Source organism: Pristiophorus japonicus, chromosome 12 (assembly GCF_044704955.1).
Source record: "Pristiophorus japonicus isolate sPriJap1 chromosome 12, sPriJap1.hap1, whole genome shotgun sequence".
Taxonomy (NCBI): domain Eukaryota; kingdom Metazoa; phylum Chordata; class Chondrichthyes; family Pristiophoridae; genus Pristiophorus; species Pristiophorus japonicus.
Window position 1 is genome coordinate 150,368,674 of NC_091988.1, and position 27,228 is coordinate 150,395,901.

The 27,228-nt window shown below is 39.9% G+C and overlaps 1 protein-coding gene across 3 annotated transcripts in view; it reads left to right on the forward strand.

Moving 5' to 3' along the window:
• The first annotated feature begins 306 nt into the window (after window positions 1-306).
• The window catches only part of znf217 (zinc finger protein 217), a 64,448-nt gene continuing 37,526 nt past the window's right edge, over window positions 307-27,228 (forward strand). Inside the window, exons 1-3 of one of the 3 annotated variants that reach the window (XM_070896046.1) lie at window positions 307-393; window positions 11,863-11,964; window positions 14,768-14,798. The gene's annotated coding sequence lies outside the window, so the exon portion shown is untranslated. The remainder of the gene's footprint in view (window positions 394-11,862; window positions 11,965-14,767; window positions 14,799-27,228) is intronic. The other 2 variants (XM_070896045.1, XM_070896047.1) reach the window with 2 other exon arrangements.

The following is a 27,228-nucleotide window of genomic DNA, read 5'->3' on the forward strand; positions in this document are numbered from 1 at the left end:
TGACAAATAGGTTAGCAACCCTACGCTTTGTCACTCTTTGCCCACGTGGTTGTAGAGTACAAAGTTTCAAAACAAATCCATGTAGGAGAACAGAAACAAAAAAAGTTGTGATCTCTCATTCCACGTATTATTATTTCATGTTTCTCCTCCCCCACCATAAAAAAAACAGGGGCCAGTGCACACCAGGAAAGTGTGACAGAAAGAGAGATAGAAGCGCGCGCGTGCACGCGAGGTTTTGCCGGGGGCGCGCCGGCCGGGAGCGCGAGTGACACACGTGACGCCGGGAGGGAGGGGGGAGAGCGAGCGCTGGAGTATTATCGGCGGAATATAACCCGGCACAGGGAGCAGCGAGCGACTGTACGGAGCCTGCACCTATAGCACAGGCAGCGCAAGGTAGGAGGGCAGTCGAGGCCATAAATAATGAGATAGCTCAGAATAAAGGGCTTCAGGGGGATGAGTCCACGAGAGAGAGAGAGAGAGAGAGAGGGGCGCAGGTCAGTCAGAGGAAGGGAACGGGTGTCTGTCTGTGTCTTTTTTTGTTTTGTTTTGTTTGGTTTGTTAGTTTCAGAATATATGGGTCTATTTAAACTTGTCTTCATCTCTATTAAAGTGGGGCTTTTTCTTGTTGTTGTTGTTGCAAACAGCTCTAATTCGAAAAGGTCGTCCTCGTATTACGAAATGAGCACTTCATGCAGCTACTGTATGCAAACACATCAACAACAGCTTCAAACAGGAAAAAGTCAATGGGAGCCTCCAGCTCAGCTACAAAAAGAAATATCTGGGATTTTTCCCCCCTTTTTTCAAAAAAATTACATACATATTATTTTTTTTTAATTTTAAACTTTTTGCGAATATAAAAAATGAAACCCTGGGTCTGATCTGACTTGGCTGCGTTATATATTCCATACATAAAAAGGTAGAGTTTAAAAAGGAGGGGGATTTTATTAATGAACTGCGGCTTGAGGGTCTGAGGCAGCCTTGTTAGTCATTATGAAAGTTCATTGATCGCTGTCAGATTCTTTTTGTTTCGTTTGGGTTGCGTTTGTGTCCTCAGTGGGCGATGTTTTCTGAACGATGCACATTGTATATAGCGATCAATAGAACAACCGCAAACGAACAACTTTTAAAAAAATTATATATTTTTTGGGCGAAAAGAAAACTTAACGGGAGTTCCATTTATTAATTGCTTCCATGTCATATGGTGATGATTAACGTGTTCCTCTCTCTTTTTAAAAAAAAATGGATAATCGGGACATTAATTTTATAAAAGGCAATCCGAATAAGACCGAACTTTATTTTGCCAGGCAATTCAATTGAGAAGATTGTGGCTCTTAACACTTCGTTTTTATTCTAATCAGCAACTCCTGGATCACATGGTCTCTGATTGTGTTGGCTGTTGGTCGCTTACCTCTTATCTTGTGAAGATCTTTAAAGGAACTTTTAAGTGGCTGTTTTTTTTTAAGTATCTGTTGAATAGTATCTCAGAATTCGGTTGAAAATCGAAGGTTATTCAGACTTTATCTGCTTGAAGCAGGCAGTGACTTGCTGACTAATACCATGACGGTATGGTTGGGGGTTGTGTTAGGAGAAAAGGTATCAAGCACAATGACATGACAATAGCTTGAATGCCTTCACGCCATGTTTAGACATGTGTGCTGAAAGTCGCTTTTGAACTACTGTAATTTTTTAACGTAATGACTAAAAACGTATAGAGGTATTCATAATACTTTCCACAAAGCACAGCTAATTAATGTAACTTAGTGCAAAATACTTGTATGTAGCAAAAAAAGACCAGCCTCTCCATATTGCTTTTGTTGCATTCTTGATTCTTTTTTAAAAGAACAGAAACTGCTTCTGAATCTTGAGACTGCTGGAAATAACTTTCTTGATTTAGGGTTTTATTTTCAATCCAGTGATTATCCTAACTAAGTTTTTATATGATAATCGCAGAAAACACTTTTGAACAGTGAATTGTAATTTACTTATTTCTATTCCAATAATGAATTGGACAAAAGTGTACAAGTTTTTAAAAACCACTTCAAGCACTGTACTAACAGGTTGTTTCAGAACCCGTTACACCCTAAACCAAGGGACTGCATTGTAGATTGGACTAATAATTAGTTACTAATTGACTGATTGAAACCAGGGCTGTTGGACAAATGTTCACAGACTGGGAATAAAGTGCTTGATCAGGCTTACCTGAACTGAGAGACTAGAAAATTCCAGAGAAGTTGTAGTTTTAATGTTGTTCTTTTGTCTTGGGCTCTACAACCTTGATTGGAACTTTTAGTCTTTTTAACAAAGGTCAGTGGCAGCTAGCTGGCTCTCCTTCAGGGACTGAATGTTTTTTAAAAAATGTCTCAAGGTTGATTTTTTTTTTTGGTGTACTTTTTGAAATTGGCTTACTTGATGTGTTTAATTGAAATGTTTGTTTTAGAAACAGTGGTTCTAGATTTCAATACTGTGCTTGTTTGCTGATTACATATGTGCAGATGAAAGAACTATTGAATGGACTTTCAGAGCTATTTGATAACTCTATGTTCAAATTTAGCACATCCGACTATATAATTCTGTCTTGAGACAAAACTATAGAATGACCTGGTGGGCCAGATTGAATTTAGTGTTTAAAGTTAGAAAAAATATTGATGAAGACTCTTCCAGTGATGCCATAGAGCAAAAAAAAGCTGTTTGGTGCAGTTAAAAGGACCTTTGGCTGCTTAATGCTTACACACAGTTTTGCAATACATGAACTTCAGCTTTTGATTGGCACCCTTTGTTGCATAGCAGTTCTTCAAGAGAACCATGTCAATTTAAAATCTTATTGGAAAATAATCAAAGAAACCTAGTAACTAAATATTGGAACATATCAGATATTAAAAATAAATTATTGGATGGGAGCAGCTGTAAGGATTTAAGTATCATAGTTGAATATAATTGTGCAGCTAGCACAAATGTACCAGGAAGTGAAAAGACCAGTCTTTATCTTGTGGCTTCAGTCATGTGTAACACAAAAATTGGTAAAACCTTTTGTCCTTAAAATGGTTTAGTTTTACCATTTCCTTTTTTTAAAATGACAGTTTCTGAATATCCCCTTTTCAACATGCATGGAGGAAGTTCTTAGACCCTTATTTTCTAATAGTCTAATTTTAAAGCAGTGCTATATACAGAAGGCAACATGATTTTATGAGCTAGTTTCTCTAAATTGTATTAATTCTCAGCCACATTTCAGGAAAATGTCAATGCACATAGTCATAACTTCTCTTCCTCCCCCAACCCCTAAAAGTTGCAGACTTTTTTCCAGTATGATTCATTGATCAAGGAAATGCTGCATTTGTTTTATCCTGATGTTGAAACTGATATCCTCCACAGGCAGAATAATGATCACAGCAGCACTATTGTTGCAGAAGCCCTATAAAAGGTTAACCTGAACCTCATATGGTGGGGAGTTGAAGTGTCAGCTGCTTTTGGCAGTTCAAAATAAAATTCAGTTGCCACTTGTTTCTGTTTTGCCTTATTCAAAGCTGTGCATGATGTGACCTCCTCATTTTATTTGAGATGTATTATAGAACAACTCTAATCTCTAAGTAAGCAGTTGAAAACAAATGCATGGTAAATATCCAACTGTCTTTGTTTTTTCAATTTCCTTTTAAGTTCAGTGAAAATATAAAATCCTGATTTCCTGTTGAGTTGTATATTACAATCCAAAAGTCAAGGTTTCTAAAATGGTCTGAGTCATAAAGCAGAATGCTCTCAGTCCGGGAAAGAATGTTTTCTGTGGTGTAGTTTTATGCACATTTAATCTGGGTTTTGTTACTGTATCCAAGTACAGTTGATGGTTTAGTGATGTCTTGTAGCAAATACTTTGATACAGAAATCAGTTTTTGTTGGAGGTGAGTCTTGGAAAAGGGCAAAGAATGTATGGAATCAATTTACTTTGTTAAATGTACAGTCATTGTATGGGGATAATACACTTTTTAATAAAGGGAAAATAGTGTGCAATCTGGTTGAAGGCTTGTTTGAAAATGGATACTTTCTGTCAGACATCTTGCTTTTGAAAAATCTAAGTTTTTTTTATTTAAAAAATCCAGCACAAAAATTGTGAAATGCTTGGTTTAGTAGGCTATTTTTTTAGTGGGTTGCTTTGTACAAGTAGAAGTGGTTACTAGGCTAGTGTCTGTTTCCCACCCTTCCTTTCATAGCTGTTTTTGATATACAGGCAACCTCCTGTGTTGTGCCGTTAAAACTAAAAGCCACATCTGTCCTTCACATTAGGCATGTCAGACTGCCTGTTGGGCTTGTAGATTGTGACCTTGGAGGCTTCATACACTTATTGAAAATTTAGATAAGTCTTTACTGGTAATAGACAGCATTGATGTTTGCATTACACATACATCCTGTACTGCAGAGGGTTGTTGGGTTTAAACGGTTCCCTAAATTAGAGACATATACGGTTGTCTTTTAACAGCCTTAGGTCTTCTGCCTGTTTTGAAGCAGTATATCGCTTTATAGGAAGTTGGTGGTTGGTTGCTATGTGTTATTGCTTTGTACTAGTTCACCTTGTACTGTGTGTTCCAGTCGATCTTGCTTTAACAATTTAAAAGTGTCCATTTAGTGTTTCAGCAGCCAGCAGATTGAAACAGCAACTGATAAATGTACAGTGTGCACAATATGCCTGCAATGTCAACCTCAGAAGGTTTGGTTGATTACTTTTTTTTTAGGTAACTGCTGTGACTTTAGCCCTGTAATTTTGTAAATAATACAATAGGAAATTTATCTCTCATAATACAAGAAGCAACCCCACCCACCTCTTCTATTTAGTGAAATGACTGTTATGCAAACTCCATTCAGGTTAAACAAGAAACGGGGCCCATTAAACTAATGACCCAAATGACTTATTTTACATTTTTATTATGTTGCATGTAATTCATCTAAATATTGCTATGACTTTCTCCCCCTAAGAATTTGCTATGAGGTGGTGGAATCTAGCATCATAACTCTGATTCAAGAAGTATTTCAGTATTTTGAATGTGAAATGGGAGTGTACCAAAACACTTTTGTGGGTTACTTATATAAATGCAAATGAGTGTGAATTACTGCAAGGTTAAGTAGTGATTCTAATTCAGTCTTGCCATTTTAAGAAAAGGATTGGTGTACATATCATCCAACATTTAAAATGTTAAGTAGCAATAGTGAATGCTGCTCTCATTAGCTCATTTGGTAAAACTACTGTATAGCTGTGCCATATAGACCAGAATGGGTAATCCCAATCTTGGTTTTAGTTTTCAGAATCATGCATTTAAATATTATCTTTTCCATTCTACACTTCAGTTTGTGTCTGTGCTGAATTAGCTGGTCTAGGAAAAGGTGGGAGTAAGGGTGCTTAAATTGGCTTTTGCATCCTTGGGCTAAGGAAGGGAAAATAAACTTTGTTTAATGTTTCTAGTGCTATCCAATGACCCTTGCTGGAAAGTACGCATTTGTAGCTGTTGGATGAGGAACTGGATTGGGCTCAACTATGATTCTATGTTTAAAAAATTGCTGCTTGAACAAGGTGCTTGCTGGTGAATGTCCCATACCTGTGGGAATATACCCCAGCAGGTGTCAATGTCTTTTTAGAAGGATGCGGGTGGAGTGTGAAGAAAGTTGGCAAAGAAAAGTACGCAAGCTGAACTTTTTATTTGCTGCATTCAAAACCATATTCCTAGAAATAAGTGAAGTATTTCCAGTAAAACCTGTTCCAACAGAGGCCTGAGATCTAAAACCTGCAAGTTGCTGACACGTGAATTTTTTTTGAGCAGGTTATCAAAAATAAATAGCAAATGTAGTTGAGCTGTTGTGCCTTATTTAGCTATCCAATTTATTTTCCTGGTGATTTGAAATGAATGATAGAAAAAGGTATTTGTCTTGAGCGAGTTTTCATCCATATACAGTGTTGTGGTATTCAGCAACCATTCTTTCTCACCACTCTTTTTATAAATGATACTTATCTCATTAACACTCTTGCATCCTGTACAGCAGTCAGTCATAGGAATGTTATAGTGAACATCAGCAGTACTAAATTATACTACTGTGAAAATGCCTATCCCATTCTGGATTCTGCTGTAATACAAATGGTATATGTTAATGGACATGTGGAGTTGTGTGCTTATAGTGCAAACCTCACCATCACCTATATATTTTTTAAAAACTAGGCACCGTGAAGTTCCAAATGAGGCTCCCATGAGCTGGCACTTGGATGTTTAATAAAATATGGTCCACTGAGTAAACTTTTTGTGTGCTGGTACATCTATAGCTTCTATGGGTTATCTTGTTATGCAGTATACAAAAGGAAACCAAGATGGTCTTTGTGCATAATTCTACATCAAACATTTTTTTTGAGTGCATTTCCTCTTGAGTACCATTACTGGTCCTTTTTTATGTAGATATGTGCAGTAAGCCAGAGTAGCAGCAACTGCAAGTGCTGTCAGGAAATATTCTCCAAACAAATCAGCAAGTGCCACTAAACTAGCAAATGCTATAGTATTTTATACCATTTAGTCTTGCACCATCTAGGATCCGTTTGCATCACATGAATATGACTGGCATTGTAGGTTTAGGTTACTTAAACTTCCCTTGCTGCTTTGATAGCAACTTCCTCTCCTGTCCCTTTGATCTTCAAATTCAGATATTGTCGACTATAAGATCTTTCCACAAATGTAGCAGTTTGCTATCTCGGGTAGCTTTCTGTGCAGGCTGTAATATCTTGACTCTGGCAGGAACTATACTCTATGCAAACCCCATAATCCTTTTTCCTATCGGTTGTAAACCTTGATGAGGATGATGCATTGATGGAGATTATAAATGGCTATAACAAGACCTTTACCTAGACAAAAGTCATTTCCTGGAAAATGAGAGAATGAATTGGGATTATGGGTGGACAGTACTGTGAAACTATTTCCAAATCTCCCTGAAACATGCTTATTTTCTTTAAATTTTGGCAGTCTTCAAACTCCTGCTTATTTTTCCAGTTTTTGGTAGTTTACATTGTATCAAAGTTTCAAGCTCATCACAATTTTTTTATTTAAATGTCTTGTACTTATTTTTTTCCCCCTCTTTCTGTCCTGAAGGTGTTCACTCCTCACTTGTTTCTGGCTAATATTCCACAAACACTTTTCACTTTGGTATCTCTCACAAGTGATCATTATTTACTGTGACGGCTCATGTATGAAAATTGGCAGACTATTTGCTCAAGGTGGATGTTGTAGCCAAGCCTGATTCAGTGGGGTCTAGTTTCAGCCTGAGTTGCTGCTATTTTTTTGGAGCAACTGGTTTAGAATGGAGTATCTTAGAAATTGCAATTCTCGGCATTTAGTTTGCTCCAGTTCTAGTCAGTTAGAACAGTTTCATTTTGAAACAGATTTTTTTTCGAAAGGGGACGTGTCCGGCCACTTGCGCCTATTTTGAAAGTTTAGGCAGTGAAAACTTACTCCAAACTAACTTAGAATGGAATAAGTGTAGATTTTTGTACGCTCAGAAAAACCTTGCCTACACTTTACAAATCAGGCGTAGGTTAAAAATCGCGCGTAGGGAACGAGGGGGGAGGGAGAAGTAATTAAATTCTACAAGCATTCAACAGTCTTATACAAATAAAGACTAAAAAATTATAAACAAAGCAAAGACAAAATATTGAATATTCCTACCTATGTGCAGCAGCCTTCGAGCTGCGGTGCTTCAGGCAGGCCTTCCTTCCATGTAGGAGACGGGGGCGGCGTCAGTGGCTCGACGGCAGCCGAAGACACAGCAAGCAAGCAGCCTTCGAGCTGCAAGGGAAGCTGAAGCCATTCGGCCAGGGAGAGGCAGCCAGCTAGCCAGTTTGAAACTTAAATTTGCAGAATGGGTGCTGCATTGTCAACACCAGGTGAATTATTCAACAGTTCAGACACACAAAAATCACAAATTCAATCCCAAGCCTTTCCAGTGGTCCACGAGACAAATCAACACTTTTCTTTAAGTCCCTTTAAAAATGGGCGAGTGCCAATGTTTCTGGGCTACTGCACGCGTGCTCTAACGTGCACGCGCAGGGCTGCCGGCTTGACGTTGCCTCATTTAACTTAGCCCCGCCCCCCTCCAGTTGCAGAATCGGCGTGGCTCTCCCCCCCCCCCCCCCCCCCCCCCCCCCACCCCCACCCCCACCCCCGGCGGCCGTCTGCACGCTGCGTCGAGCTCCCAGGGACCAGCAAGGAGCAGGCGAATTAAGAGGTATTTTTCTGTCGCACTTTTAGGCGCGAAAAACGGGCATCCAGGTCGGGGCTGCGCCGTTCTAGGCGTGGCCTGAAACTTGACCCCATAATTCCACCCGCCCCTGACATCCACACATGTGGTTTCCAGAAGGAGTTGCTGGATCGTGATGTGGAGTTGTAACCCTGGCTGATTCTTCTATATCCAGCCCAGTGGCACAAAGGCCAATTGCAGCACTCCTGCCGCACCAGCTGAGAAACTGGCTAAGCTGACATACTGGGAATTGAACGTAATATTTTCCTGTTCTATCTGATAAACCTTGCTGAACTAATCTCTTCCCCCCTTTCTCTCTCTCTTTCTTCCCCCCCACCCCCCCCCCCCACAATATTCTGTTAAATTTGACTTGATAGGTGGGTGGTGTGTTATAAATACATTATAAATGGCATAGTACCCAAGTAGGATTGGATAGTGTTTCTGAATTGTAAGTGTCTATAGTAAGTTTAAGTCCTGTGTGCAATGGAAAATTGTGGCTACATTTGGGTGAGTACTATGTGGCTGATGTCCATTTAGCTGGTTTCTAAATTATGCTGAACATGTATTTGATACACAAATGAATATTGAGCTGTTGTGTTCACTAAATTTCATTTCTGTACTTTGTTCAATGCATTCAGAACCAGCACTGATGAAGTGTGTCATTTGTAGGCTCCAAACTGCAAGTCAGCAGAATCACAGAAGTCGTTGGGAGATTTGACTCGAAGTAGTTTAATCAATAGATGTTTTTGAAAGATGAAAGTAATGTTAAAAATCAATGCTAACGTAAATAGTTTTGATAACTTGAGAAACTATTTCCACTTTCTGCTGCGCCTCAAACTTGTTACAGTCCGATACTATAATTATTTTTACCTTTGCCTTAATTCGAGGTGGACCTGCTTCACATCTAAGTTCTATACTTTTTTAAATTGCATTTCTTGAAGGAAAGTTTCTCTGGCCTCCTAAAAAGCTGACCGGAAGGATATGAATCAGTGAGGGGCTTGTCACAGAGGATAGATAGCCTGGCATATATAGTAAAGCTGTAATAATTGGTTTGGATGCTGTCTGAACTCAGTGGTTTCTGGTAGTTCTCATCTCAAAAGATCGTGTTCATGAGTTGCAGTGGATGCTGGTATTGTTGAAATACCATGGTTTACTGGTTCATAAGGCAATTGATGCCTTTTTATATTGCTACAGTTGAGACGTTTGTTAATGTAGTGGGCTGACTTTACAGTCATATTGTGCTGGTTGTAGTATAACAGCTGGAACTGATGTAATGCAAATGGACTGTGGTCAAACTACTTGTTGGCCAGGGTATGATTTCTTTCCCTCCCACTCTTCCAGAAACCATTTTGAGTGCTAACACAGGAGGGCTACTGCACAGGCATGGAGCAAACTATAGTACTAAGCAAATATAGCTGCGAGTTATAATGTAATGCTGTTAAGTTGTCCTTGTAAGTATCACTGGAACATGATTCCATATAATGTATTGTTCATCAGCTTTACTGTTTCATTTAATATCTTGAGCATTCTGCTACTGAAAGTTGGGAGTAAGCAGACTGCAGTTAATATTTCGGGGTTCATTACTGGGCCTGGAGAGTTACTTCACTGTTGATGTAATTGTGGTCATAAAACTAATCATACGTACAAGAAAATGTCAGTTCTTGGGCTTTGGAGAAACAGAAAAATGGATGAAATTAATTGCTGAGGTGTATGTTAACATTTGCATAAAGGCAGCACTGAATTCAACAAGAAACTGTATTCTGTGTTTTTCCTGTTGTTTGTGTGCAGTCGACTGATAATCAAAGCTGTCTTTTGTACAAAACAAATGGAATTATCTAAATTTGAAAAAAGCAACATAAGTAACAGCAGTGAGAATTTAGGCCTGAAAGAGAAATTTGAATTGAGCAACTTTGAGACACCCGTGGGTGGAAAATTGATTTTTTTTTTTAAGCCGAGTTTTAAGTTGTTTTTGGCTGAATTTGTCTGTCTGTACATGTTTAGACTGCAGTGCAGCATGTTTCTGAAGATGTTCTATCGTGAGATTGAAGGTGAAGTTCAGAGTGATCCCGTCTCGAAACTTTAATGTACATTTCAAAGTTTTCACATCCACTGATGGCTCACTAGGTGAATGCACCACATGGTGTGGTACCAACTCATACAAAGCTGATCACCAGGGTTGATCCCGATTCTGTGATTCAATTAACTGATCGCTGTAACAAAAGCACAATAATGTGGACTCTGCATTCCTGGGCTGTTGGGTAGGATGAGTAGGGGAAGGAAATTGGGCAGGTTTCTCATTCCTGATTGGAAGTGATGTGCATGGAGTTTTGTTATGTATGTGATCGGACTTGGCTATGATGCTGTCTAAAAGCGAAAGCTTGCTGTGAAGATTGGCCACAGAGCCAAGCTAATAGATAGAGGCTGACCACCTATGGATCGATCCCTGTGGCACTTTGAGAAGTGCTCTCCGAAGCAGAGACAATTGATCAAGTGTGTAGTGTGGTGGGGTGGGGGGAGATGGTATTTTGTTTATCTAATTTATTGAGAGAATGAAGTAGTGCTATTTCTTCCCAGAGGAAAAAGCCTCCCAGAATTTATTTTTGAGATGCTAAATTAAGATGCTGTGCAGAGTTCTGTAGTACACTATATATGAAAAATAAGTTTTAGTAGCATATTTGTATTTGGCTCTTTCTAGTACATAACAGGCATAGATCAGAGTTTTATTTGTCAGTTGAATACTAAGCTACATTGGGATTTTTTTGATAACTTCCTGAATATTGTGAATGTGACCAAGATAATGAGAAGCAAGTTATATATTCCCTCAATTTCTTTCCTCTACTGAAGGTGTTGATCTATGCTAAGGTGGAATTTCACGGACACACTTCCTAATGTCTTGCCTAAATAATGGTTCTTCCTGATTTTGATTTTATAGGAGAGGGATGCATCACACTAAGCCCAATTATTGTCCTTGCTGGACCTCTACACATGCGCTTCAGAGTGAGATCCCTAGTTGAGAGAATTTCATTCCTGCCTTTTCTCCCTGAGCCCATCCCCAAATCCAGGAGTGGTTAAAAATCATGTATAGCACCTCCACTGCTATCTTTTGAGAGATTAGCTATTTCTGCACGCACTTAGATTTGAACTTGGGTTACTCTTGGCCTGTGTGGATCAGTACCACACTAGGTGTGCATTTTATCCACGGGCATTGGGATTGTTGCAGATATCAAATGCGTGTAGTTATGAGAGCAGTGGAGTTCCACATCTTCATTAATAGCCATAATTAATATGGAAAGTATACTTATTGAGAATATTTGAGCTGAGTTGTGAGTTGGTGATAGCCATTGGCACTGTTGGACAATTTTTTTTAGGTTGGCTTTCAAAATTGCTTAGTGTTGTACTGATTTCCTGTTTGAATTTGAAGACTGAGTAATTGCAATGGTAGTATGTTGCAATGTGTAATGATTCATGCATATATCATGAGTGCAAATATTGATGTGCTAGACCTAGATGATAGCACATTTATGGATGCCATTCTCATTACAATATTGTGTATATAGTATGAATGTGTGGCCTAAACATGTCTAACCAGTCCTGTGTTTTTAATTTTAAAAGGTGTTTGATGCCTGTTCAGGGAGCATCATGGATACACAGCTCTGAAGTTAACTCAACCTGGAGTACCGATGATAAATTGAATAGAGTCCAGAATTTAAATCGGTGAGTCTCGTGTACAAGATCGGAAAAAAACAATTCACGTACTGTTTTTGTGGTTGGTGATTTTTATTTAGTCAAATCCAGTCTAGCCTTGCCTGAGTACCTGCATTCATCCACACTTGGTTTGACTTGCAAGGAAGTGCACTTGAGATACAGGAAGGAATTCATTTATTTAATTCTCTTTCTCCCATCATACACGCCCCAAGTAATTTGAGAGGCATGCAAACTTGTGACATAAGGGAAGATGACGTGCACAGCAGTTACATCTGGCTTTGAGCTTTGAACTTGGAGATTCTAGTTGAGGTCTGATACTTGAGATGAGATACTGGTGAGCAGCTATAGAAGGTATAACTTGTATTCTGTGGACAACTCCCATTCGTTTTACCAATGGTTTTTCAGTCTGTCAGCATACAATACTTGTAGTTGTGGTGCTGCCTGCCGTATGCACAGCTTGCCATCTTTTGGATGTTGCTGAAACCAGTGATATGTGAGCAGTTCAGGAGGCTGTGGCCTCGACAAAAAAGTGAGTAACCCTGATGCTTTTGCAAATTCCAGCTGAAGAGTCAGCAGGAGCAATGGATACAATGTTTCGAGATTGCTAGTATGTTAGAAGATTTTCGATCTACTGTTACATGGTGTACCAGCAGAAGTGACGTTGGTGTACTTCATCCTTTCTTGGAAACTAGAATACCAGGAAATTTGAGGACTGAATGCTCATCAGTACATAGAGTATCTTTCTGAAGACACAGCTGTTGTAACTTTACTAAATAAGTCATTCCTGCTTGGGTTTTAGAATTGCTTTTGATTTCTTTAGGATGATCAGTGGGAGTTCATAATGAGCCTCTGTCTTCAAAACTGAACACAATATGTCATATTTTCAAAATGTCAGTGTTCGTGTAGAAACCAATTGATATTACACCTAGAGATCTTTGTACTCAACAAATTAAGGCATTGTATTTGAAATAAATATATTGCTGGGAAGTGTTACTGACAACTCCTTAGTGCATGTTGGTCCTTTTTAGATTGGAGCACTCTACTATAATCTCGATTGGGCTAGCTCCTTTTGCTATCTGGCTAGAGGATGGCCGGAAGATAGTGGCATCCATGACTGAAGTTTCAGGAACAGAAAAAGATCGTGGCCTGAAAAGCCACTTTCTTGGTTAGAAACATGATTTTGCTTTTGTTGTTCATTCTCAGGAAGTGGGCAAGGCTAGCATTGCCTATTCCTAGTTTCCCTGAGAAGGTGGTTATGCAACTGAGTGACTTGCTAGGCCACTTCAGAGCGAAGTGTCAACCATGATAGTCTGGGATTGGAGTCATGTATAGGCCAGACTGGGTAAGGACAGCAGGTTTCCTTCCCTGAAGGACATGAATGAACTAGTTGGGATTTTATGACTGGAGTGCCTCATGGTCACTTATTGATACGGGCTTTTAAAAAAAAACTGAACGTAAATTCTCTCTCCCATAGTGGGATTTGAACTCTAGGTTACTAGTCCAGGATTGACAAACTGCAGAGAGCCTTCAGAAAACAAATGTCATCGCTTTACCTCTAGCCCAACGTTTAAAGTTCTCAATCCTGATCGATGGAATGGTGCTAAAATAATTAATTTGCAGCTTTTATGCTTCACATCGAGTTGATTTACTCTCCCAATATCCTGCTTTTTCCTACCAGTGACTTTTATTTATACTGTCTATTTCTGTATTGAGTTTTTTTTCAGTTCATGCCTGATGGCTCATGTTGAATGCATGTTTGGTGTAATACTGATTTAAACCGATTCAGTACTAAGTTAGCTAATCTTAGCTGGGGCTCTAGTGGAACACTGCAATTTGGCTGCTGCATGAAGGGAAGAGAGAGAGAGAGAGATATTGGACAGAGTTCCCACACCTGGAGGAGAATGCGCTTCCCGCTAGTGCCCCCTGGGGTGCTAACAGCGCAAAATAATTGTCACCCGGGCGTGGTGCCACTACTCCTGAGAAATTCCGCGGGAGTTTAGTGGCGGCGGTAGCTGGCAGCACCTCGGTTCCGCTGGCGACGACTACGTCATCACCATGCACAGCAACCCATTTTTGCCTTAGAGCGAAAATTTGGTAGCGCCCCCTGAAGCTGTGGCGGGTGATGCCTGCAGCAGCTTTAGGGAGCTTGCATCAGGCCGTAAGCCGCTCGCGGGGTGAAAATTAACAGGAAGGTGCCGAGTTCAGAATTGGACAAAAAAATGTACGACATACGCGGACTTCTTGCTGATGGATCGTGGGTTCCGTGCCGCGACCTTACAGTCTGGCACTTCGCACTCCGCTTGTGTGCTGGGCTGCTCTCGCGGTTCCCTGCTCCCTGGCAGTCCAGGGATGATCCCGTTTCCCACACGCAGAGCCGGCAGCTTGCCCCTCCCCTTTTAATGTAGGGGAGGGCTCTGTTTACGTGGCGGTGCTACATGTCAGTGCTGCACCGTTCGCGGAGTTCTTCCGCCGAGCTCACTTCCCACTTGCTCTCGGGGGCGGTAAGCGAAACATAAGTTGCGGAGCAGGACTTCCGCGCCTCACGCAGTAGCTCCCGCCTCGTGGCTGTTTTACTCCCCCCCCCCCCCCCCCAAACACAGCGGAACGCTATTTAGGCCCTCTGATTTGTTATATACATTTGTGGTGAATCCAGGATTGAATTGGGTCATGATGCTCTAGAAGTCAAATTACTTGTTGATGCTCATTGTCAGGGGTGAGACCCCTATATAACTTTTTTTTCCTTTTCATCACCCAATCTCCTGCTGCTTAACACTTGGGCTCATTATACTACCCTTATTGCCGTCTCACTTAGTCATTTGGAAAAAAGCGAGCTCCGCCACCAGGTGAGTAATCATCAAATTTTACAGAAGGAAGTGATAATTGAGGTGCTGAGAAGAGTGCAAGATCAAGGACCAGGGAAAGCAAATTGATGACTGCAACTACCTGCTTTAACCCATTAAAATTGGTTCACTGTTTCAGTTTTATATACAGTCCATGCTTGATTTGAAGTTACTTGTGTCAAAACTTTTAAATGATTCCATAATTTAAATTGGGGACATGTGAATTTGGTGCTTAAAAATTAATGGATAATTTGAATAAAGAGTAGACTTATTTAGTGAAAAACTGCTGTATCTCATGTCCAGAATAATTGAGCACCTTGATTCCCTTTAGAATATTGTTATTTAAGCCTTGATCTTATGCTATGCACTATTTGCCCTTTTTTAAAATAAGTTTACTGCTTCTGTAAAAATAGTGAAGTTTTGAGACAGCCGTATTTATTAAAAGTTCATACAATAATACTGCATGGTAGAATTTTTATGCTTTTGAAGCTTAGTTTTAAAGTAGTGGCAGGATTTTTGGAAGATAATTTCTAGTTTTTGGTAAGAAAATTTAATATGGTACCCTTCCTATAAAATTATACCAATTCTTCATTCAGTGATCGCATATGTCACAGTTGGGTAATGGAACACTTTCCCAATTTTGACACTCAGTGTCTGGATCAAATACTCCCAGGTTGGGTACTAAATGAGCCCGATTGAATGATTGACTCTCAACTGGCATCCATAATCGCTGGGTCAGGGGCACTTAAGTGTACCCTTTTCATGGTGCTATTAATTGCCGGTGGTATTTTGGGCGGTACTTTTATAAAAAAAAAAGCTGGGCAGTGCACGACATTTGAGCGAAAATCGATTGCATCTAACGGGCGGCTGGATTTACTGCCGGTGTTCATTGGACCCCGAAACTACCGCCAGCAGTAATCGGGTGGCATATGGGAGCAAGTTTGGATCTCGAGCTTAAATTGGGCGGTAATGCATTTAAAAACCTTAAATTGGGCGAAAAGATCACAAGTTTAGTCCCATATCTAGTTAAGTGCCCCAATTTCTGTAGATTATGTCATAATTTTCAGCTTGACCTGGATTTGCTACGGTGCATAGTCTTTTTTGAGGATTTCCTTCTGAGACAACGTAGCTATATTTGAGCTGCCTGCCGACCTACTCCTGCTAGGCCTTCCATTTTTCATGGGAAATCCCTGATTGTGCTTCTCGGGTTTTCACAACATCAGCCATAGTGTACAGTGAAGCATTACTGTATGTAGGAACTTCCTTCATGCAGCATGCTGACTTGCATTGTTTGCTACTCCTTTTTAAAGAATTGTAGATGCAGCTAAAGGTATTGAAATGCCTTTGAATGCACTGCACAGATTTTTTATGAATAAAGTATATTTTGAAATAAAAAAGATGAAGGAGCGGCAGTGTTTGTGTGCTGTTCAGTCCAGAGTTCATTTGGCAAAAGGTGTTCAAACTTGTGCAGGCAGGTGCAACAGAGGGTTTGAGATGCGTATGTCCTGCCACTGTTGAACCAACTTCTTAGTTTGTCTAAAATTGTATTTTGTGTCCATTTTTGTAATGTAAATGAGTAAAGTGACCAATAGGTTGCACATCTTCATAGTCCGGTTGTACACTTCTTTCAATAGCCCAAGTTGCAAGGTACTGTCCTGTGGAACATTAGACGATCATTTTTTTTAAACCAGAATTTGTTGGCATGTTTACAACATGTTAATTGGTGTTTATGATTTTATCATTCTGCAACATTTTAGCAGTAACAGTGCTATAGTACACTGGAAGGACCTTTCATTTGGTGCAAGTAGCTACTTGTGTGGACCAGCGTGTTCATATTTTCATATTCCAATCACCATGCTCTAATGGGATTTAATTTTTTTTTAAATGTCTTTTATTTTTGTATAATGTGTATGATAATAGCTTGGGTAGGGAGGAAGGGAGAGAAATAATGCTTTGACCATGTAAAAATCCTTCAAGCTGTTCTCTGCTTGTTAGATATTGTCTGAAATTTCACTCTAACATGCTTGCCAAATGGGGAATTTAAGATTACAGTAGGAAATTAGTTTCTTAGCGTTGTGGTGGTTATGGCTATTTTAATAATGGTGTTGGTGTGTTTTTGCTGCTTTTATGTTGGTGCTGTTCTAATTCCGATTCCTGGAGATGGCGTCAACACACTGTCCCTGGTGATTATGCTATTGGATTCAGGCCCCTTATTCTGGTGGTACATTTGCAGGCTTGGTTATTTTCGCGGATCTGAGAGATTGGCAGCAGGCTCGGGGCTGGATTTAGCAGCATAACCTGAGAGCTGGCTCACAAGTGGTAGTTTACCAGAATCCAAATTAATGTTGGACCAATATAAAAGAAGTTTGTCCATTTGAACTCTTAAGTTAATTGCTTTTTTTTCTCCAAATGAAATGATTTTATAGCTCTGATCTCTAAACCCTTAGGATTGCACTTTTGCCAATATTTCAAAGCTGCATGCAGTCACACAAGACTAATTTAAACAGATGCATCAATGGCCCCCAAGAGTCTTTTTGGTGCTTCTCCCTTTGTTACCATTATTCAGGAAGGACTAACACAAGTTCCATTTAAATAGAACAAGAAAAGGTTTTGGTTCCACAATAATTCTAGAAATAACTTTATTTCAGTTTGTCTTTATTACAAATTTATCACTTTTATTTAGTCTGAGTCTTTGAGTTATTTTCATCCAATATGTATTGGTCCTAATTTGTGTTGACACAAAGATGCTGACCCAGCACATGCATTTTCCTTTGGTTGGTCCTGCACATGTTCACTGCCTCACATTATTCCTTCCATATTCTGCGATTAGTTTTTCTGTGCTCAATTGACGAATAAAAAGTTGCTCTTTTTGGTCCAGGACTACATGTAGCTTCCTCACGGCATCACCCTCCATCTGAAAACTGGTCTGCGACTAATGTGCATTGTAAGCAAGACCATATGATGTGACTCCCCTTTTTATTTTACTTGTTGATTCCAGCTGTCAGCTACTATATAGGTCTAGTTCAGCACTCTCTTGTGGACCTAATGTTCAAAAACTCCAGAAACTTTGCCCATGTTTTGTCAGTTGTTTCTACTTGCTGTGTATGTCAGTATCCTGCAGTTTATCCTTTGTTTGCTTGATGTATGCACTCAGCCCCAATGGCTTATGCTCCATATAATACAAGAGAGCGTTTGATTATCATATGCAACTAACCAAGGTTTTTAGCTAATAGCTATTTTATCTGATAGCACTTTGTAAAATGCCTGTTCATTAGTGATATTTTGTGGTAAACAAATTTGCAGATTTTTTTCATATTGCAGAACAAAAATAGCATCAACCTTTCAAGAAGAAAATCAAAAAATGCTGGAACCACTCAACAGGCCAGGTAGAATCCATGGAGAAAATGGACAAGTTAACATTTCATGTGTGAACCCATCAGTTCTATTGAAGGTTCCACACCAGAAATGTTCATTTTGTCTGTTCTCCACAGATACTGCCTGACTTCAGCGTTCTAGTATTTTCTGTTTTTCTTTGATTTTCAGCAGCTGCGGTATTTTGATTTTTGTTCATAGTTTTCAGAAATGAAAGCTTATCAGAAAAGAAAAATGCAAACCAAAAAAAAATTCATATCACCTACATGAGTTAGCTAAAAAAATGTTTCCGAGAATATCCTGTTTCTGTGGCACAGCTTATTGGTCTAACATACTTTGCCAAATGTTAAACATCTTGGAGGTTTTAACATCCACGGGAGAGGAAGTGACAGAGATAAACCGTGAAATGAATTTGTACTTTTACATTGCCAATAATGCGCAAAATAAATCATTTCTACTTTTTCGGGTCATTCTGCCAAGCTATGGTCTTGATTCAGAACAGTTGGTTGCTTTGTTCATACAACTTTCCTTGAATTTGATTTCTTTTCAATTTGTTTTATAAAAAGAATTCCTTTGCTTGGAATTTAGTTTTAGTATCTTACTGGATTCACCTGAGAACATGAGAAGATGATGTGATTGTTCAAACAATTTATATGCAAGTTTTAAAATCCTATCCACCTCCTAACCTCACCACAATCCTTGATTCAAATTCCATTTTGGTCTAAAATGTAAATCTTTACATTCAAGGAAGAGATTCAGATTTGACTCCATTAGGTAATGTTAACTTGTAATGCAAGTCAAATGGTTTTGAATAAACTGTAGACATTCAATTCTAGAGTACAGTATTAAACTGGGGCTGTTTCCATTTGGGAAAATAGTTACTTAAACTGTACTGCTAATGGCCTTTTAACATTTCTAAGCCTTTAACCGTCAGCCACTAGTGTTGTAAATATGAAGAGCTGAATTTTTTTTGGCCTGCTAATGTCACTGGTCTACCAGCGTCGCACAGCTGGTAGCAACCTCAGTGTACACTTCCTGGCCTGAAGTTTAGTGTTTGTATACCTTAAACATTTAGTTTAATTTAGGATCATTAGGCTATATATTGAAACATCAAATTGCCACACACTCAGCTGCCACTTTAGATTGTACATTAGTGGTTTTTTTTGTAAATTTAATTAAACAAAGTAAATGCTACAGTTCAGCTTGCAATTCAAGATTTTTTTTCAATAATTGTTTTTGTGAAATTTTAGGGAAAGTGCACTTGTAATGCAAGGGTACCAAGTAAAAAAAGGTACTTGCCTTGCAATGAACGAAATGCCCAGGAACAAGTATAAATAAACACTTGGGCGTTACATTTTTAAAATTTGAAGAATTGGCGCCACTTCAAACATTAAAAAAATTCAACGTTTGTGCTCCAAAGGAAATGGAGTGCTAAATCAAGCACTCCACTTCCTTCTTTGAGCAGAATTGGCAACCAGCGGGGCGGTGAGTTTAGCAGCGCTACCGCGTTGAGTGCCTCCTTCCCTCACTTAAAGGGAAGGACCATCGCTGAAGGCTCAGCAAAATAAATACAACTTATCTGGACCACGATGGCAGGCGCGATCAGCCCAGCACTCGAGCAGCGTGCCAGGCAAATCAATCGTGGGCAGGAATCCCCCCCCCCCCCCCAAAAAACACAAGACAGAAGGCAAGGTTTTTTTGTACTTGCCTCAGCCACCTCACCTATAAGCAGCCTGCCGCCCAGTGCACGCCTCCTGCAACTGTTGGTGTTTTCACCTGGCGCTGCTGCGGTGGGGGGGGGGGGGAGGCAATTTTGGGTCCGGGGTGATGTGCATGGCAATGATATCACGATCTCTGGGCGAAGGAAATCGGGGCACAATGCCGTAGCACTGCCGCGAATGCCATGGATCGTGACCAGTCGCAAAAGCCTTTGTACCCCAGGAGGCGCAAATGGACCCGATTTGTGCCCCCTTGGTACCAATGCCTTGTACTTTCACCTGAAGTTTCTCCTCCATACTTTCACATTATAGTGGAATGCTCACCTTGTGGGGGGGGGGGGAAGGGTACCCTTGAGGGATGTATTTGCAATATAAAATGGGCTTCCCTGCCCCCCCCCCCCCCCAAAATCCTCTGCTTGTCCCATCAACTCATAACTTAGAATAATCTTTGCGGAGGAAGCTGCTTTGCTGCAGCAAGCAGAGTGGCTGTTCCATGCAAATGGTTACTAATAGCGCTAATCGGGATTTTTGAGGTATGTCTGCCATGGGCCATTGATTGCTGGATTGCAAATTTCAGTTGTGTAGAGTTGAGTACCTTGTGCATTTAGAATTGTGGATTGTATGATGTCAGCAACTTGTTCAAAATCGGTATGAAGACCATACCAATATCATGTTTTAGAATTTTATTACAAGTACTGCAATACTTGCACTCTACCACTTGAGGGAGTGCCAATAATATCACTTGGATAGAATAGAAGTAGTAATTTAATTTGTTCTGTTGGAACCTGGGGTGGCACAAACCATGGGTTCTAACTACTGAAGGAACCTGTGCAATCTTTCAAACTTGATTATGTTGACAGTTATTTCTTAGGTAATATAATCTGTTTTATAGATTTGGATTTATATAGCGCCTTTCATGATCACCACATGTCTTAAAGCGCTATACAGCCAATTAATTTGAGCGTAGTCACTGTTGTAATGTAGTGCATGGAAGTTTGCATGATACTCCTGTCCAATATCATTTTTGTCTGATAAGTCATGGGTTAGGTTCTAAAACAAAACATACTTCACTCATTTTTGATTTAAATTTTTTAAACTATATTAATGGACTTTTGTACAAATGTTTGACCATAGTTCAATGAGTGATTTTCAATGCTAAGGAGGATATATTACTAGACAAATTGACATCCAAGTACCTACTTTACGAGTAATGAATTTCTAAATTGGATTTTCTTTGGGTGTTCAAGCTTTTGTTTTCACAGGCTGCATCAGTGCATCCCATGGAGTCTTAGGCACCACGTCTAAAATTTAAATCCACATTTCTATTTAATTTTTTTATTTAACTGCAGTGGCTGATGCTACCAGAGATTTTGTTTCTTATTTAGGAATTGTCTTTTGCAACTCTCTGTTGGTGTGCTGTGCTGCTTCTACATACATATGTTGCTGTAGTTGGATATATTTTTTTAAAGTTGTATTCATAATTCACTTTCAGCCTGTAGTTCGCTTGTGTATATACACAGCAGTCTGTTTTTCCAGCAGAAACCCTTCCATGCAGCTGTTTTCTTGCTGTTCCTATACTCGTGATGAATCAGAGAATGGACTTTAATGAATGCCACAATGCACAAGCCATATCCTGGGAAACTAACTGCAAAGGCTGATAACCTGCCAAAAATGCTGTTGGGCTGCCCACTGTAGTATTTTGTTACAGTATCAATGGCATTTGTCTACTACACTTGTAAACAAAAGTATTAGAATATTTATTAATTCAGAGTACTGCACAAGAATTTTTTTGACCATGGCGTTTCTAGATTGGAGAATGAAAAGACACTTTTTTTTGAAAAGTTGTTTGAAATGATGTGTAACATGATGGGGGAAGAATCTTGTAGCTGAATTGAGTCCCAAAACCAAGGAGGAAGTAAATTCATAGCAGGAATGTAAACTTCTGTTTAAATCTGAAGCTGGGTCATATTAAATTAAAAGCTCAACTTGGAAACTGCACAGGAAGTGGGTGGCATTGGGTTAGTGTAGTAAATTATTTTACATTTTGTTTCTAGTTTTAATATTATTCCTTCAGTTTTTCATTTCCAATGTTTTTACGAAACTTGGTTTGCAAATTGCCTGATGTTGAAGGCTCAGCGTGGAGCAAATTTAATGAAACAGCAAACGTATGTTATAAACTCATTGATAATGAAACCACTGTCTGTTCAACATACTTGTCTCTGGTGCTCCTGTGATGGCTTAGTGAAGTTATTCAGCTCCTAGCTGAGCCATACAGTGCAGGATGGTACCAGGTTTAACCCCCACATGCTCCAGCTGAGATCAGCTAACTCGGCCTAAATCTGTAGGGAATAATCTCTGCACTGTGCGCTAGGGAGGGGAAAATTGTCCACTGTGACCCCTGATGTGACTGACTGTCCTTGCATGTTGGATAAGGACAGGATCCTGCTTTGCTGTGAAGCTCCCCGTGCCATGGAGGTGAATGCATGAATAATGGCTATTTGGGCCGAGGTACTGGAAAGGACCATGAAATTGTGTTCCAGACAGAGATGGAGGGAGAAAATTGGAGTGAAAGCTAATTTTGGGGAAAATAATATATCTTAAAAGATGTGAGGCTGGATTTTAGGCTTTCTGTTTTCGGGGCGGGAAAGTTGCCGGGTATAGGTTGTGCTTTAAGGAATTTTCACCATCTGGGTCCTGCGCCAGAGTGCGCAGCGTGAAGGGAGGTGTTTTGCAATCATTTTCGAGGTGCAAAAATGGGAAACTTGCGAACTTAGTGCCGGGCATGTGCCCAAAATATGGCCCACGCCACCACAACACATCGCGAAAAAAATTAAAAGAACAAACACTCGCAGTTAGCATTTTATCTTCTTCACCGGCGCCAGCATGGTTGGACCGATCTGGTTTCCCAGGCGGTCATTGCGAGGCGCGATTACAGGCGTATGGATCGGGTTCGAATCAAAACTCGGACGGTGTCGCAACGAGTGGCGTTGCACACCCGGCACAGCTATTCCTGGCAGTGCTGCTAACTGCCGCCGCAAAACCCGACTCGAAGCTCGCGACAGGACACAGGAGACCTCGCTGCCCCATTTCACGCCACTCTGGGGCGAGACCCAGAGTGCAAAGGACCGGAAAATCCAGCCCATGCAGTCTTCAATGAATTGAACATCTTTTTTGAATAGGAGTAAAAATCAATCTCTTTAATGAAGGGAGTGGGGGTTGGGTGGAAGAATTTAAATCTCTCTGGTCTGCATAGACTTGAGAGCAGTAAATTTAGACCCAAAATGTCCGACCCAATCTGTTGGGAAACATATTGTCCATAAGTTACTGTAAATTAGCTCAACTGCAGCTAGATTGCTGAATGTTACAAATAGACACTGAATTGTTCTGCAATGGAAAGAGGAACAAAATTCCAAGTTTGGTCTTCATAATGTGTGAGGGAGCTGAACATGGGAAACAAAATGGTGAAAAGTGCACCTTTGTCTTGAGCTCAATATACTATAGTAATGATGCGGAGGAACTGAAATTGAGTTTAATTCTTGAGCCCCCCCACTGTCATACTGGCAAGGACTTGTGTTCTAGACAATTCAGAATTTTGATTCTGAGCCTGCCACATTTTCAATTTGCTCGACAATTTAACTAGTTTTACCATTGTTGCCTCTTTGCTATTGTTCTCAGTTACTAAAACATTAATCTCCTCCAATTATGGGATTCTGTTTAAACTGACTTATTAGATAAGGCAATTAGCACTTCATTTAGGTTGTCTAGCCAGTATTCAATTGTAAACTATAATTGAAAATGGATGGCTCTTTTGCAAATTCTGTTTTAACATCTTGTTAGAATTATATTTGTGATAGTTACTCATGTAATAGGGGTCACTGGCAAAGCTGTTTCAATCTATATGTTGGCATTTTTCCACTGCAGTTTAATCAGCACATGGTATATTATTTAACGAAAACATGTTGGTGTAATTACTATACAGTTCAGTCACTGTCATGTGAGGATGTGTAATGGTGAATGAAAGCATGTTCAACATACATCCCTTAGTTTTCCATTTTTAATGATTAACTCGAATGTTGATGGTCTACACTTGCCGAGCCATGCAATTTCCTGAAATCTTGTCATTTGAGTGTTTGGTTCTTTTACATCTCTTTTCAGTTGCACGTGGAGGGAGCATCTGGTTCTGGTGTGGCCTAGTTTTTGATTTTTCTCTCAATCATATAACTCCCCAAAAAATGTAGGAAAAAGGTACTTTAAAATAAAACCATCTGGAGCCAGCACCAGATTGGTGTACACTTGTTAAGTTAAAATTTTTAATTTTCTATTTTGTTTTTCTGGTTTTAACTATATAGTTTTACTCCTTTTGAATTATTTTTAAACTGGATGTAACTTTATAAAACATTGAAAATGGAGGTTTGTGGGGGCGTGGGTGGAATCTCCTTCCTATTCCCAATATTTAATGACATTCTCGTGCGTGCTCTCCCACAATTTTAGCATGGAATATTGATGCTATATGGGCATTCAGTATAGGGTTTGTAGTATTTGCTATGATTTTTTTCTTACAGCTGAACTGTCCACAATGTGTCTATTGTAGCATTTGTCTGATTGGAGAGCTCTGCATATAATGGAAATAAGGTTGAATAAATGTGGCATGCGTTTAATTCTATGGGCCCAAGTTTCCACATGATTTGCGCCTGATTTTTAGGAGCAACTGGTGGAGAACGGACTATCTTAGAAATCGCAATTCTCCACATTTTTTTCTGCAGTTCTACTTTGGAACAGAATTTTTTCTTCAAAAGGGGGCGTGTCTGGCCACTGACGCCTGATTTCAAAGTTTCCACAGTGAAAACGTACTCCAAACTAACTTAGAATGGAGCAAGTGAAGATTGTTGTAGAACTGAAAAAACCTGTTCTACACTAAAAAATCAGGCGCAGGTTACAAATTAGGCGTCCAAAACGAGGTGGGGGGGAGGGGGAGGAAAGGAAAGTCATTAAATTCTACAATAAATCCTTATTTATACTTGTACAAATATTATACAAATAAATCCAATCTGAATAAACATTTATAAGCAAAGAAAAGATTAAATAAACCATTTTCCTACCTGTGTGAAAGTGCTTCAGTCAGCTGAGTGATGTGGCATCGTTCCCGCGAACGGGAGGGAGGGGCAGGCAGGCAGCAAGCAGCCTTCCACTTGAGGTGGAAGCCTTAGTCAGCTCGGCGTCATTCCCGCGAACGGGAGGGAGGGAGGGGCAGTAAGCAGGAAGCCTCAGTGCTGATGACAATGTGGTTTTATTAAAAAATGTTAAAAAAATTAAACAGCTACAAAGAACTACAAAAATGGCCGAGTGCTAATGTTTCCTTCACACTGCGCGTGCGCGAACGCTCCAACGCGCACGCACAGCGTTGCCGGCAGGAAAAAACTAATTTAAATAGTACCCGCCCCCTCCCACTTACAAAATTGGTGCGAGTGTAGGCTCCGTCCCCCTGGGCGCTGCGCCAAACAGACAAGGAGCTGCAGGGCTCTCCAGAATCGCGAGGTTTTTTTCCGGCGCGAAAAACGGGCGCCCAGCTCGGAGGGGCGCCTGTTTTTTATCGTGTGGAAACTTGGGCCCAATATACTTAACAGTGTTGTCCAATATAAATTGCTAACTAGCATGGCTATGGTTACACTTTTTTTTTAGCCACATGTACTAATTCTAGTAGAAAACATCATGAGAACTAGGAACAGCCCCTCAAGCCTGCTCCGCCATTTAATACAATTGGGCTGATCTGATCATGGACTGAGCTCCACTTTCCCGCCCGCTCCCTATAACCCCTTATCCCCTTACTGTTTAAGAAACTGTCTATTTCTGTCTTAAATTTATTCAATGTTCCAGCTTCCACAGCTCTGAGGCAGAAAATTCCACAGATTTACAACCCTCCGAAGAAATTTCTCATCTGTTTTAAATAGGCGGTCCCTTATTCTGAGATCATGTCCTCTAGTTCTAACCTCCCCCATCAGTGGAAACATCCTCTCTGCATCCACCTTGTCAAGCTCCCTCATAATTTTATACGTTTTGATAAAATCACCTCTTATTCTTCTGAATTCTAATGAGTAGAGCCCAACCTACTCAACTTTTCCTCATAAGTCAACCCCCTCATCCCCGGAATCAACCTAGTGAACCTTCTCTGAACTGCCTCCAAAGCAAGTATATCCTTTCGTAAATATGGAAACCAAAACTGCACTCAGTATTCCAGGTGTGGCCTCACCAATACCTTGTATAGCTGTAGCAAGACTTCCTTGCTTTTATACTCCATCCCCTTTGCAATAAAGATCAAAATACCATTTGGCCTTCCTGATCACTTGCTGTACCTGCATACTATCCTTTTGTGTTTCATGCACAAGTACCCCCAGGTCCTGCTGTACTGCAGCACTTTGCAATCCTTCTCCATTTAAATTATAACTTGCTCTTTGATTTTTTTTCTGACAAAGTGCATGACCTCACACTTTCCAACATTATACTCCATCTGCCAAATTTTTGCCCACTCACTTAGCCTGTCTATGTCCTTTTGCAGATTTTGTGTCCACCTCACACACTGCTTTTCCTCTCATCTTTGTATCGTCCGAAAACTTGGCTATGTTACACTCAGTCACTTCTTCCAAGTCGTTAATATAGATTGTAAATAGTTGGGGTCCCAGCACTGATCCCTGTTGCACCCCACTAGTTACTGGTTACCAACCAGAGAATGAACCATTTATCCCTACTGTTTTCCTTTTCTATAGCCAATCCTCTATCCAAGCTAATATATTACCCCCAACCCCGTGAACTTTTATCTTGTGCAGTCATAAAATGCAAGTAAATGTACATCACGTATTATTTAAACATCTACCACCATTCAATGTGAAACTTTGTAGTTTTTCTCGATCATCATGACCAGCAACGGTGTCTGTTGTTTTCTATTAATCAAAAATACAATTGGCCAAATATGGCTAATGTATTGGACAATACTGTACTATAGACAGAGATGTGTTCAAATTGTGTACTTGTTTATTGTACCACTTTCATAATGTAATCCAGAGTATTGAGCCTGCATTTACATTTCTCCGTTAATAGTGATGCAGCAGCAGTTAATACAATGCAGTACTTCCCGTCCGTAATCACTGTGCACATTGATTCTCTTATGTGAGAGGTTGTTATAGGAAGTGTGGTCAATGCTACTTCCTCGAACTATATAACTGTCTGAAAGTAATGTTAAAGCTTGTTTTGTTCTCATTGCAAAAAGTAATTTATACTGGAGGATTTAAACAAGCAATATTTTCTGTAGATTTTCCACCTAACTGACAGTATGGCATGTGGATACTTTT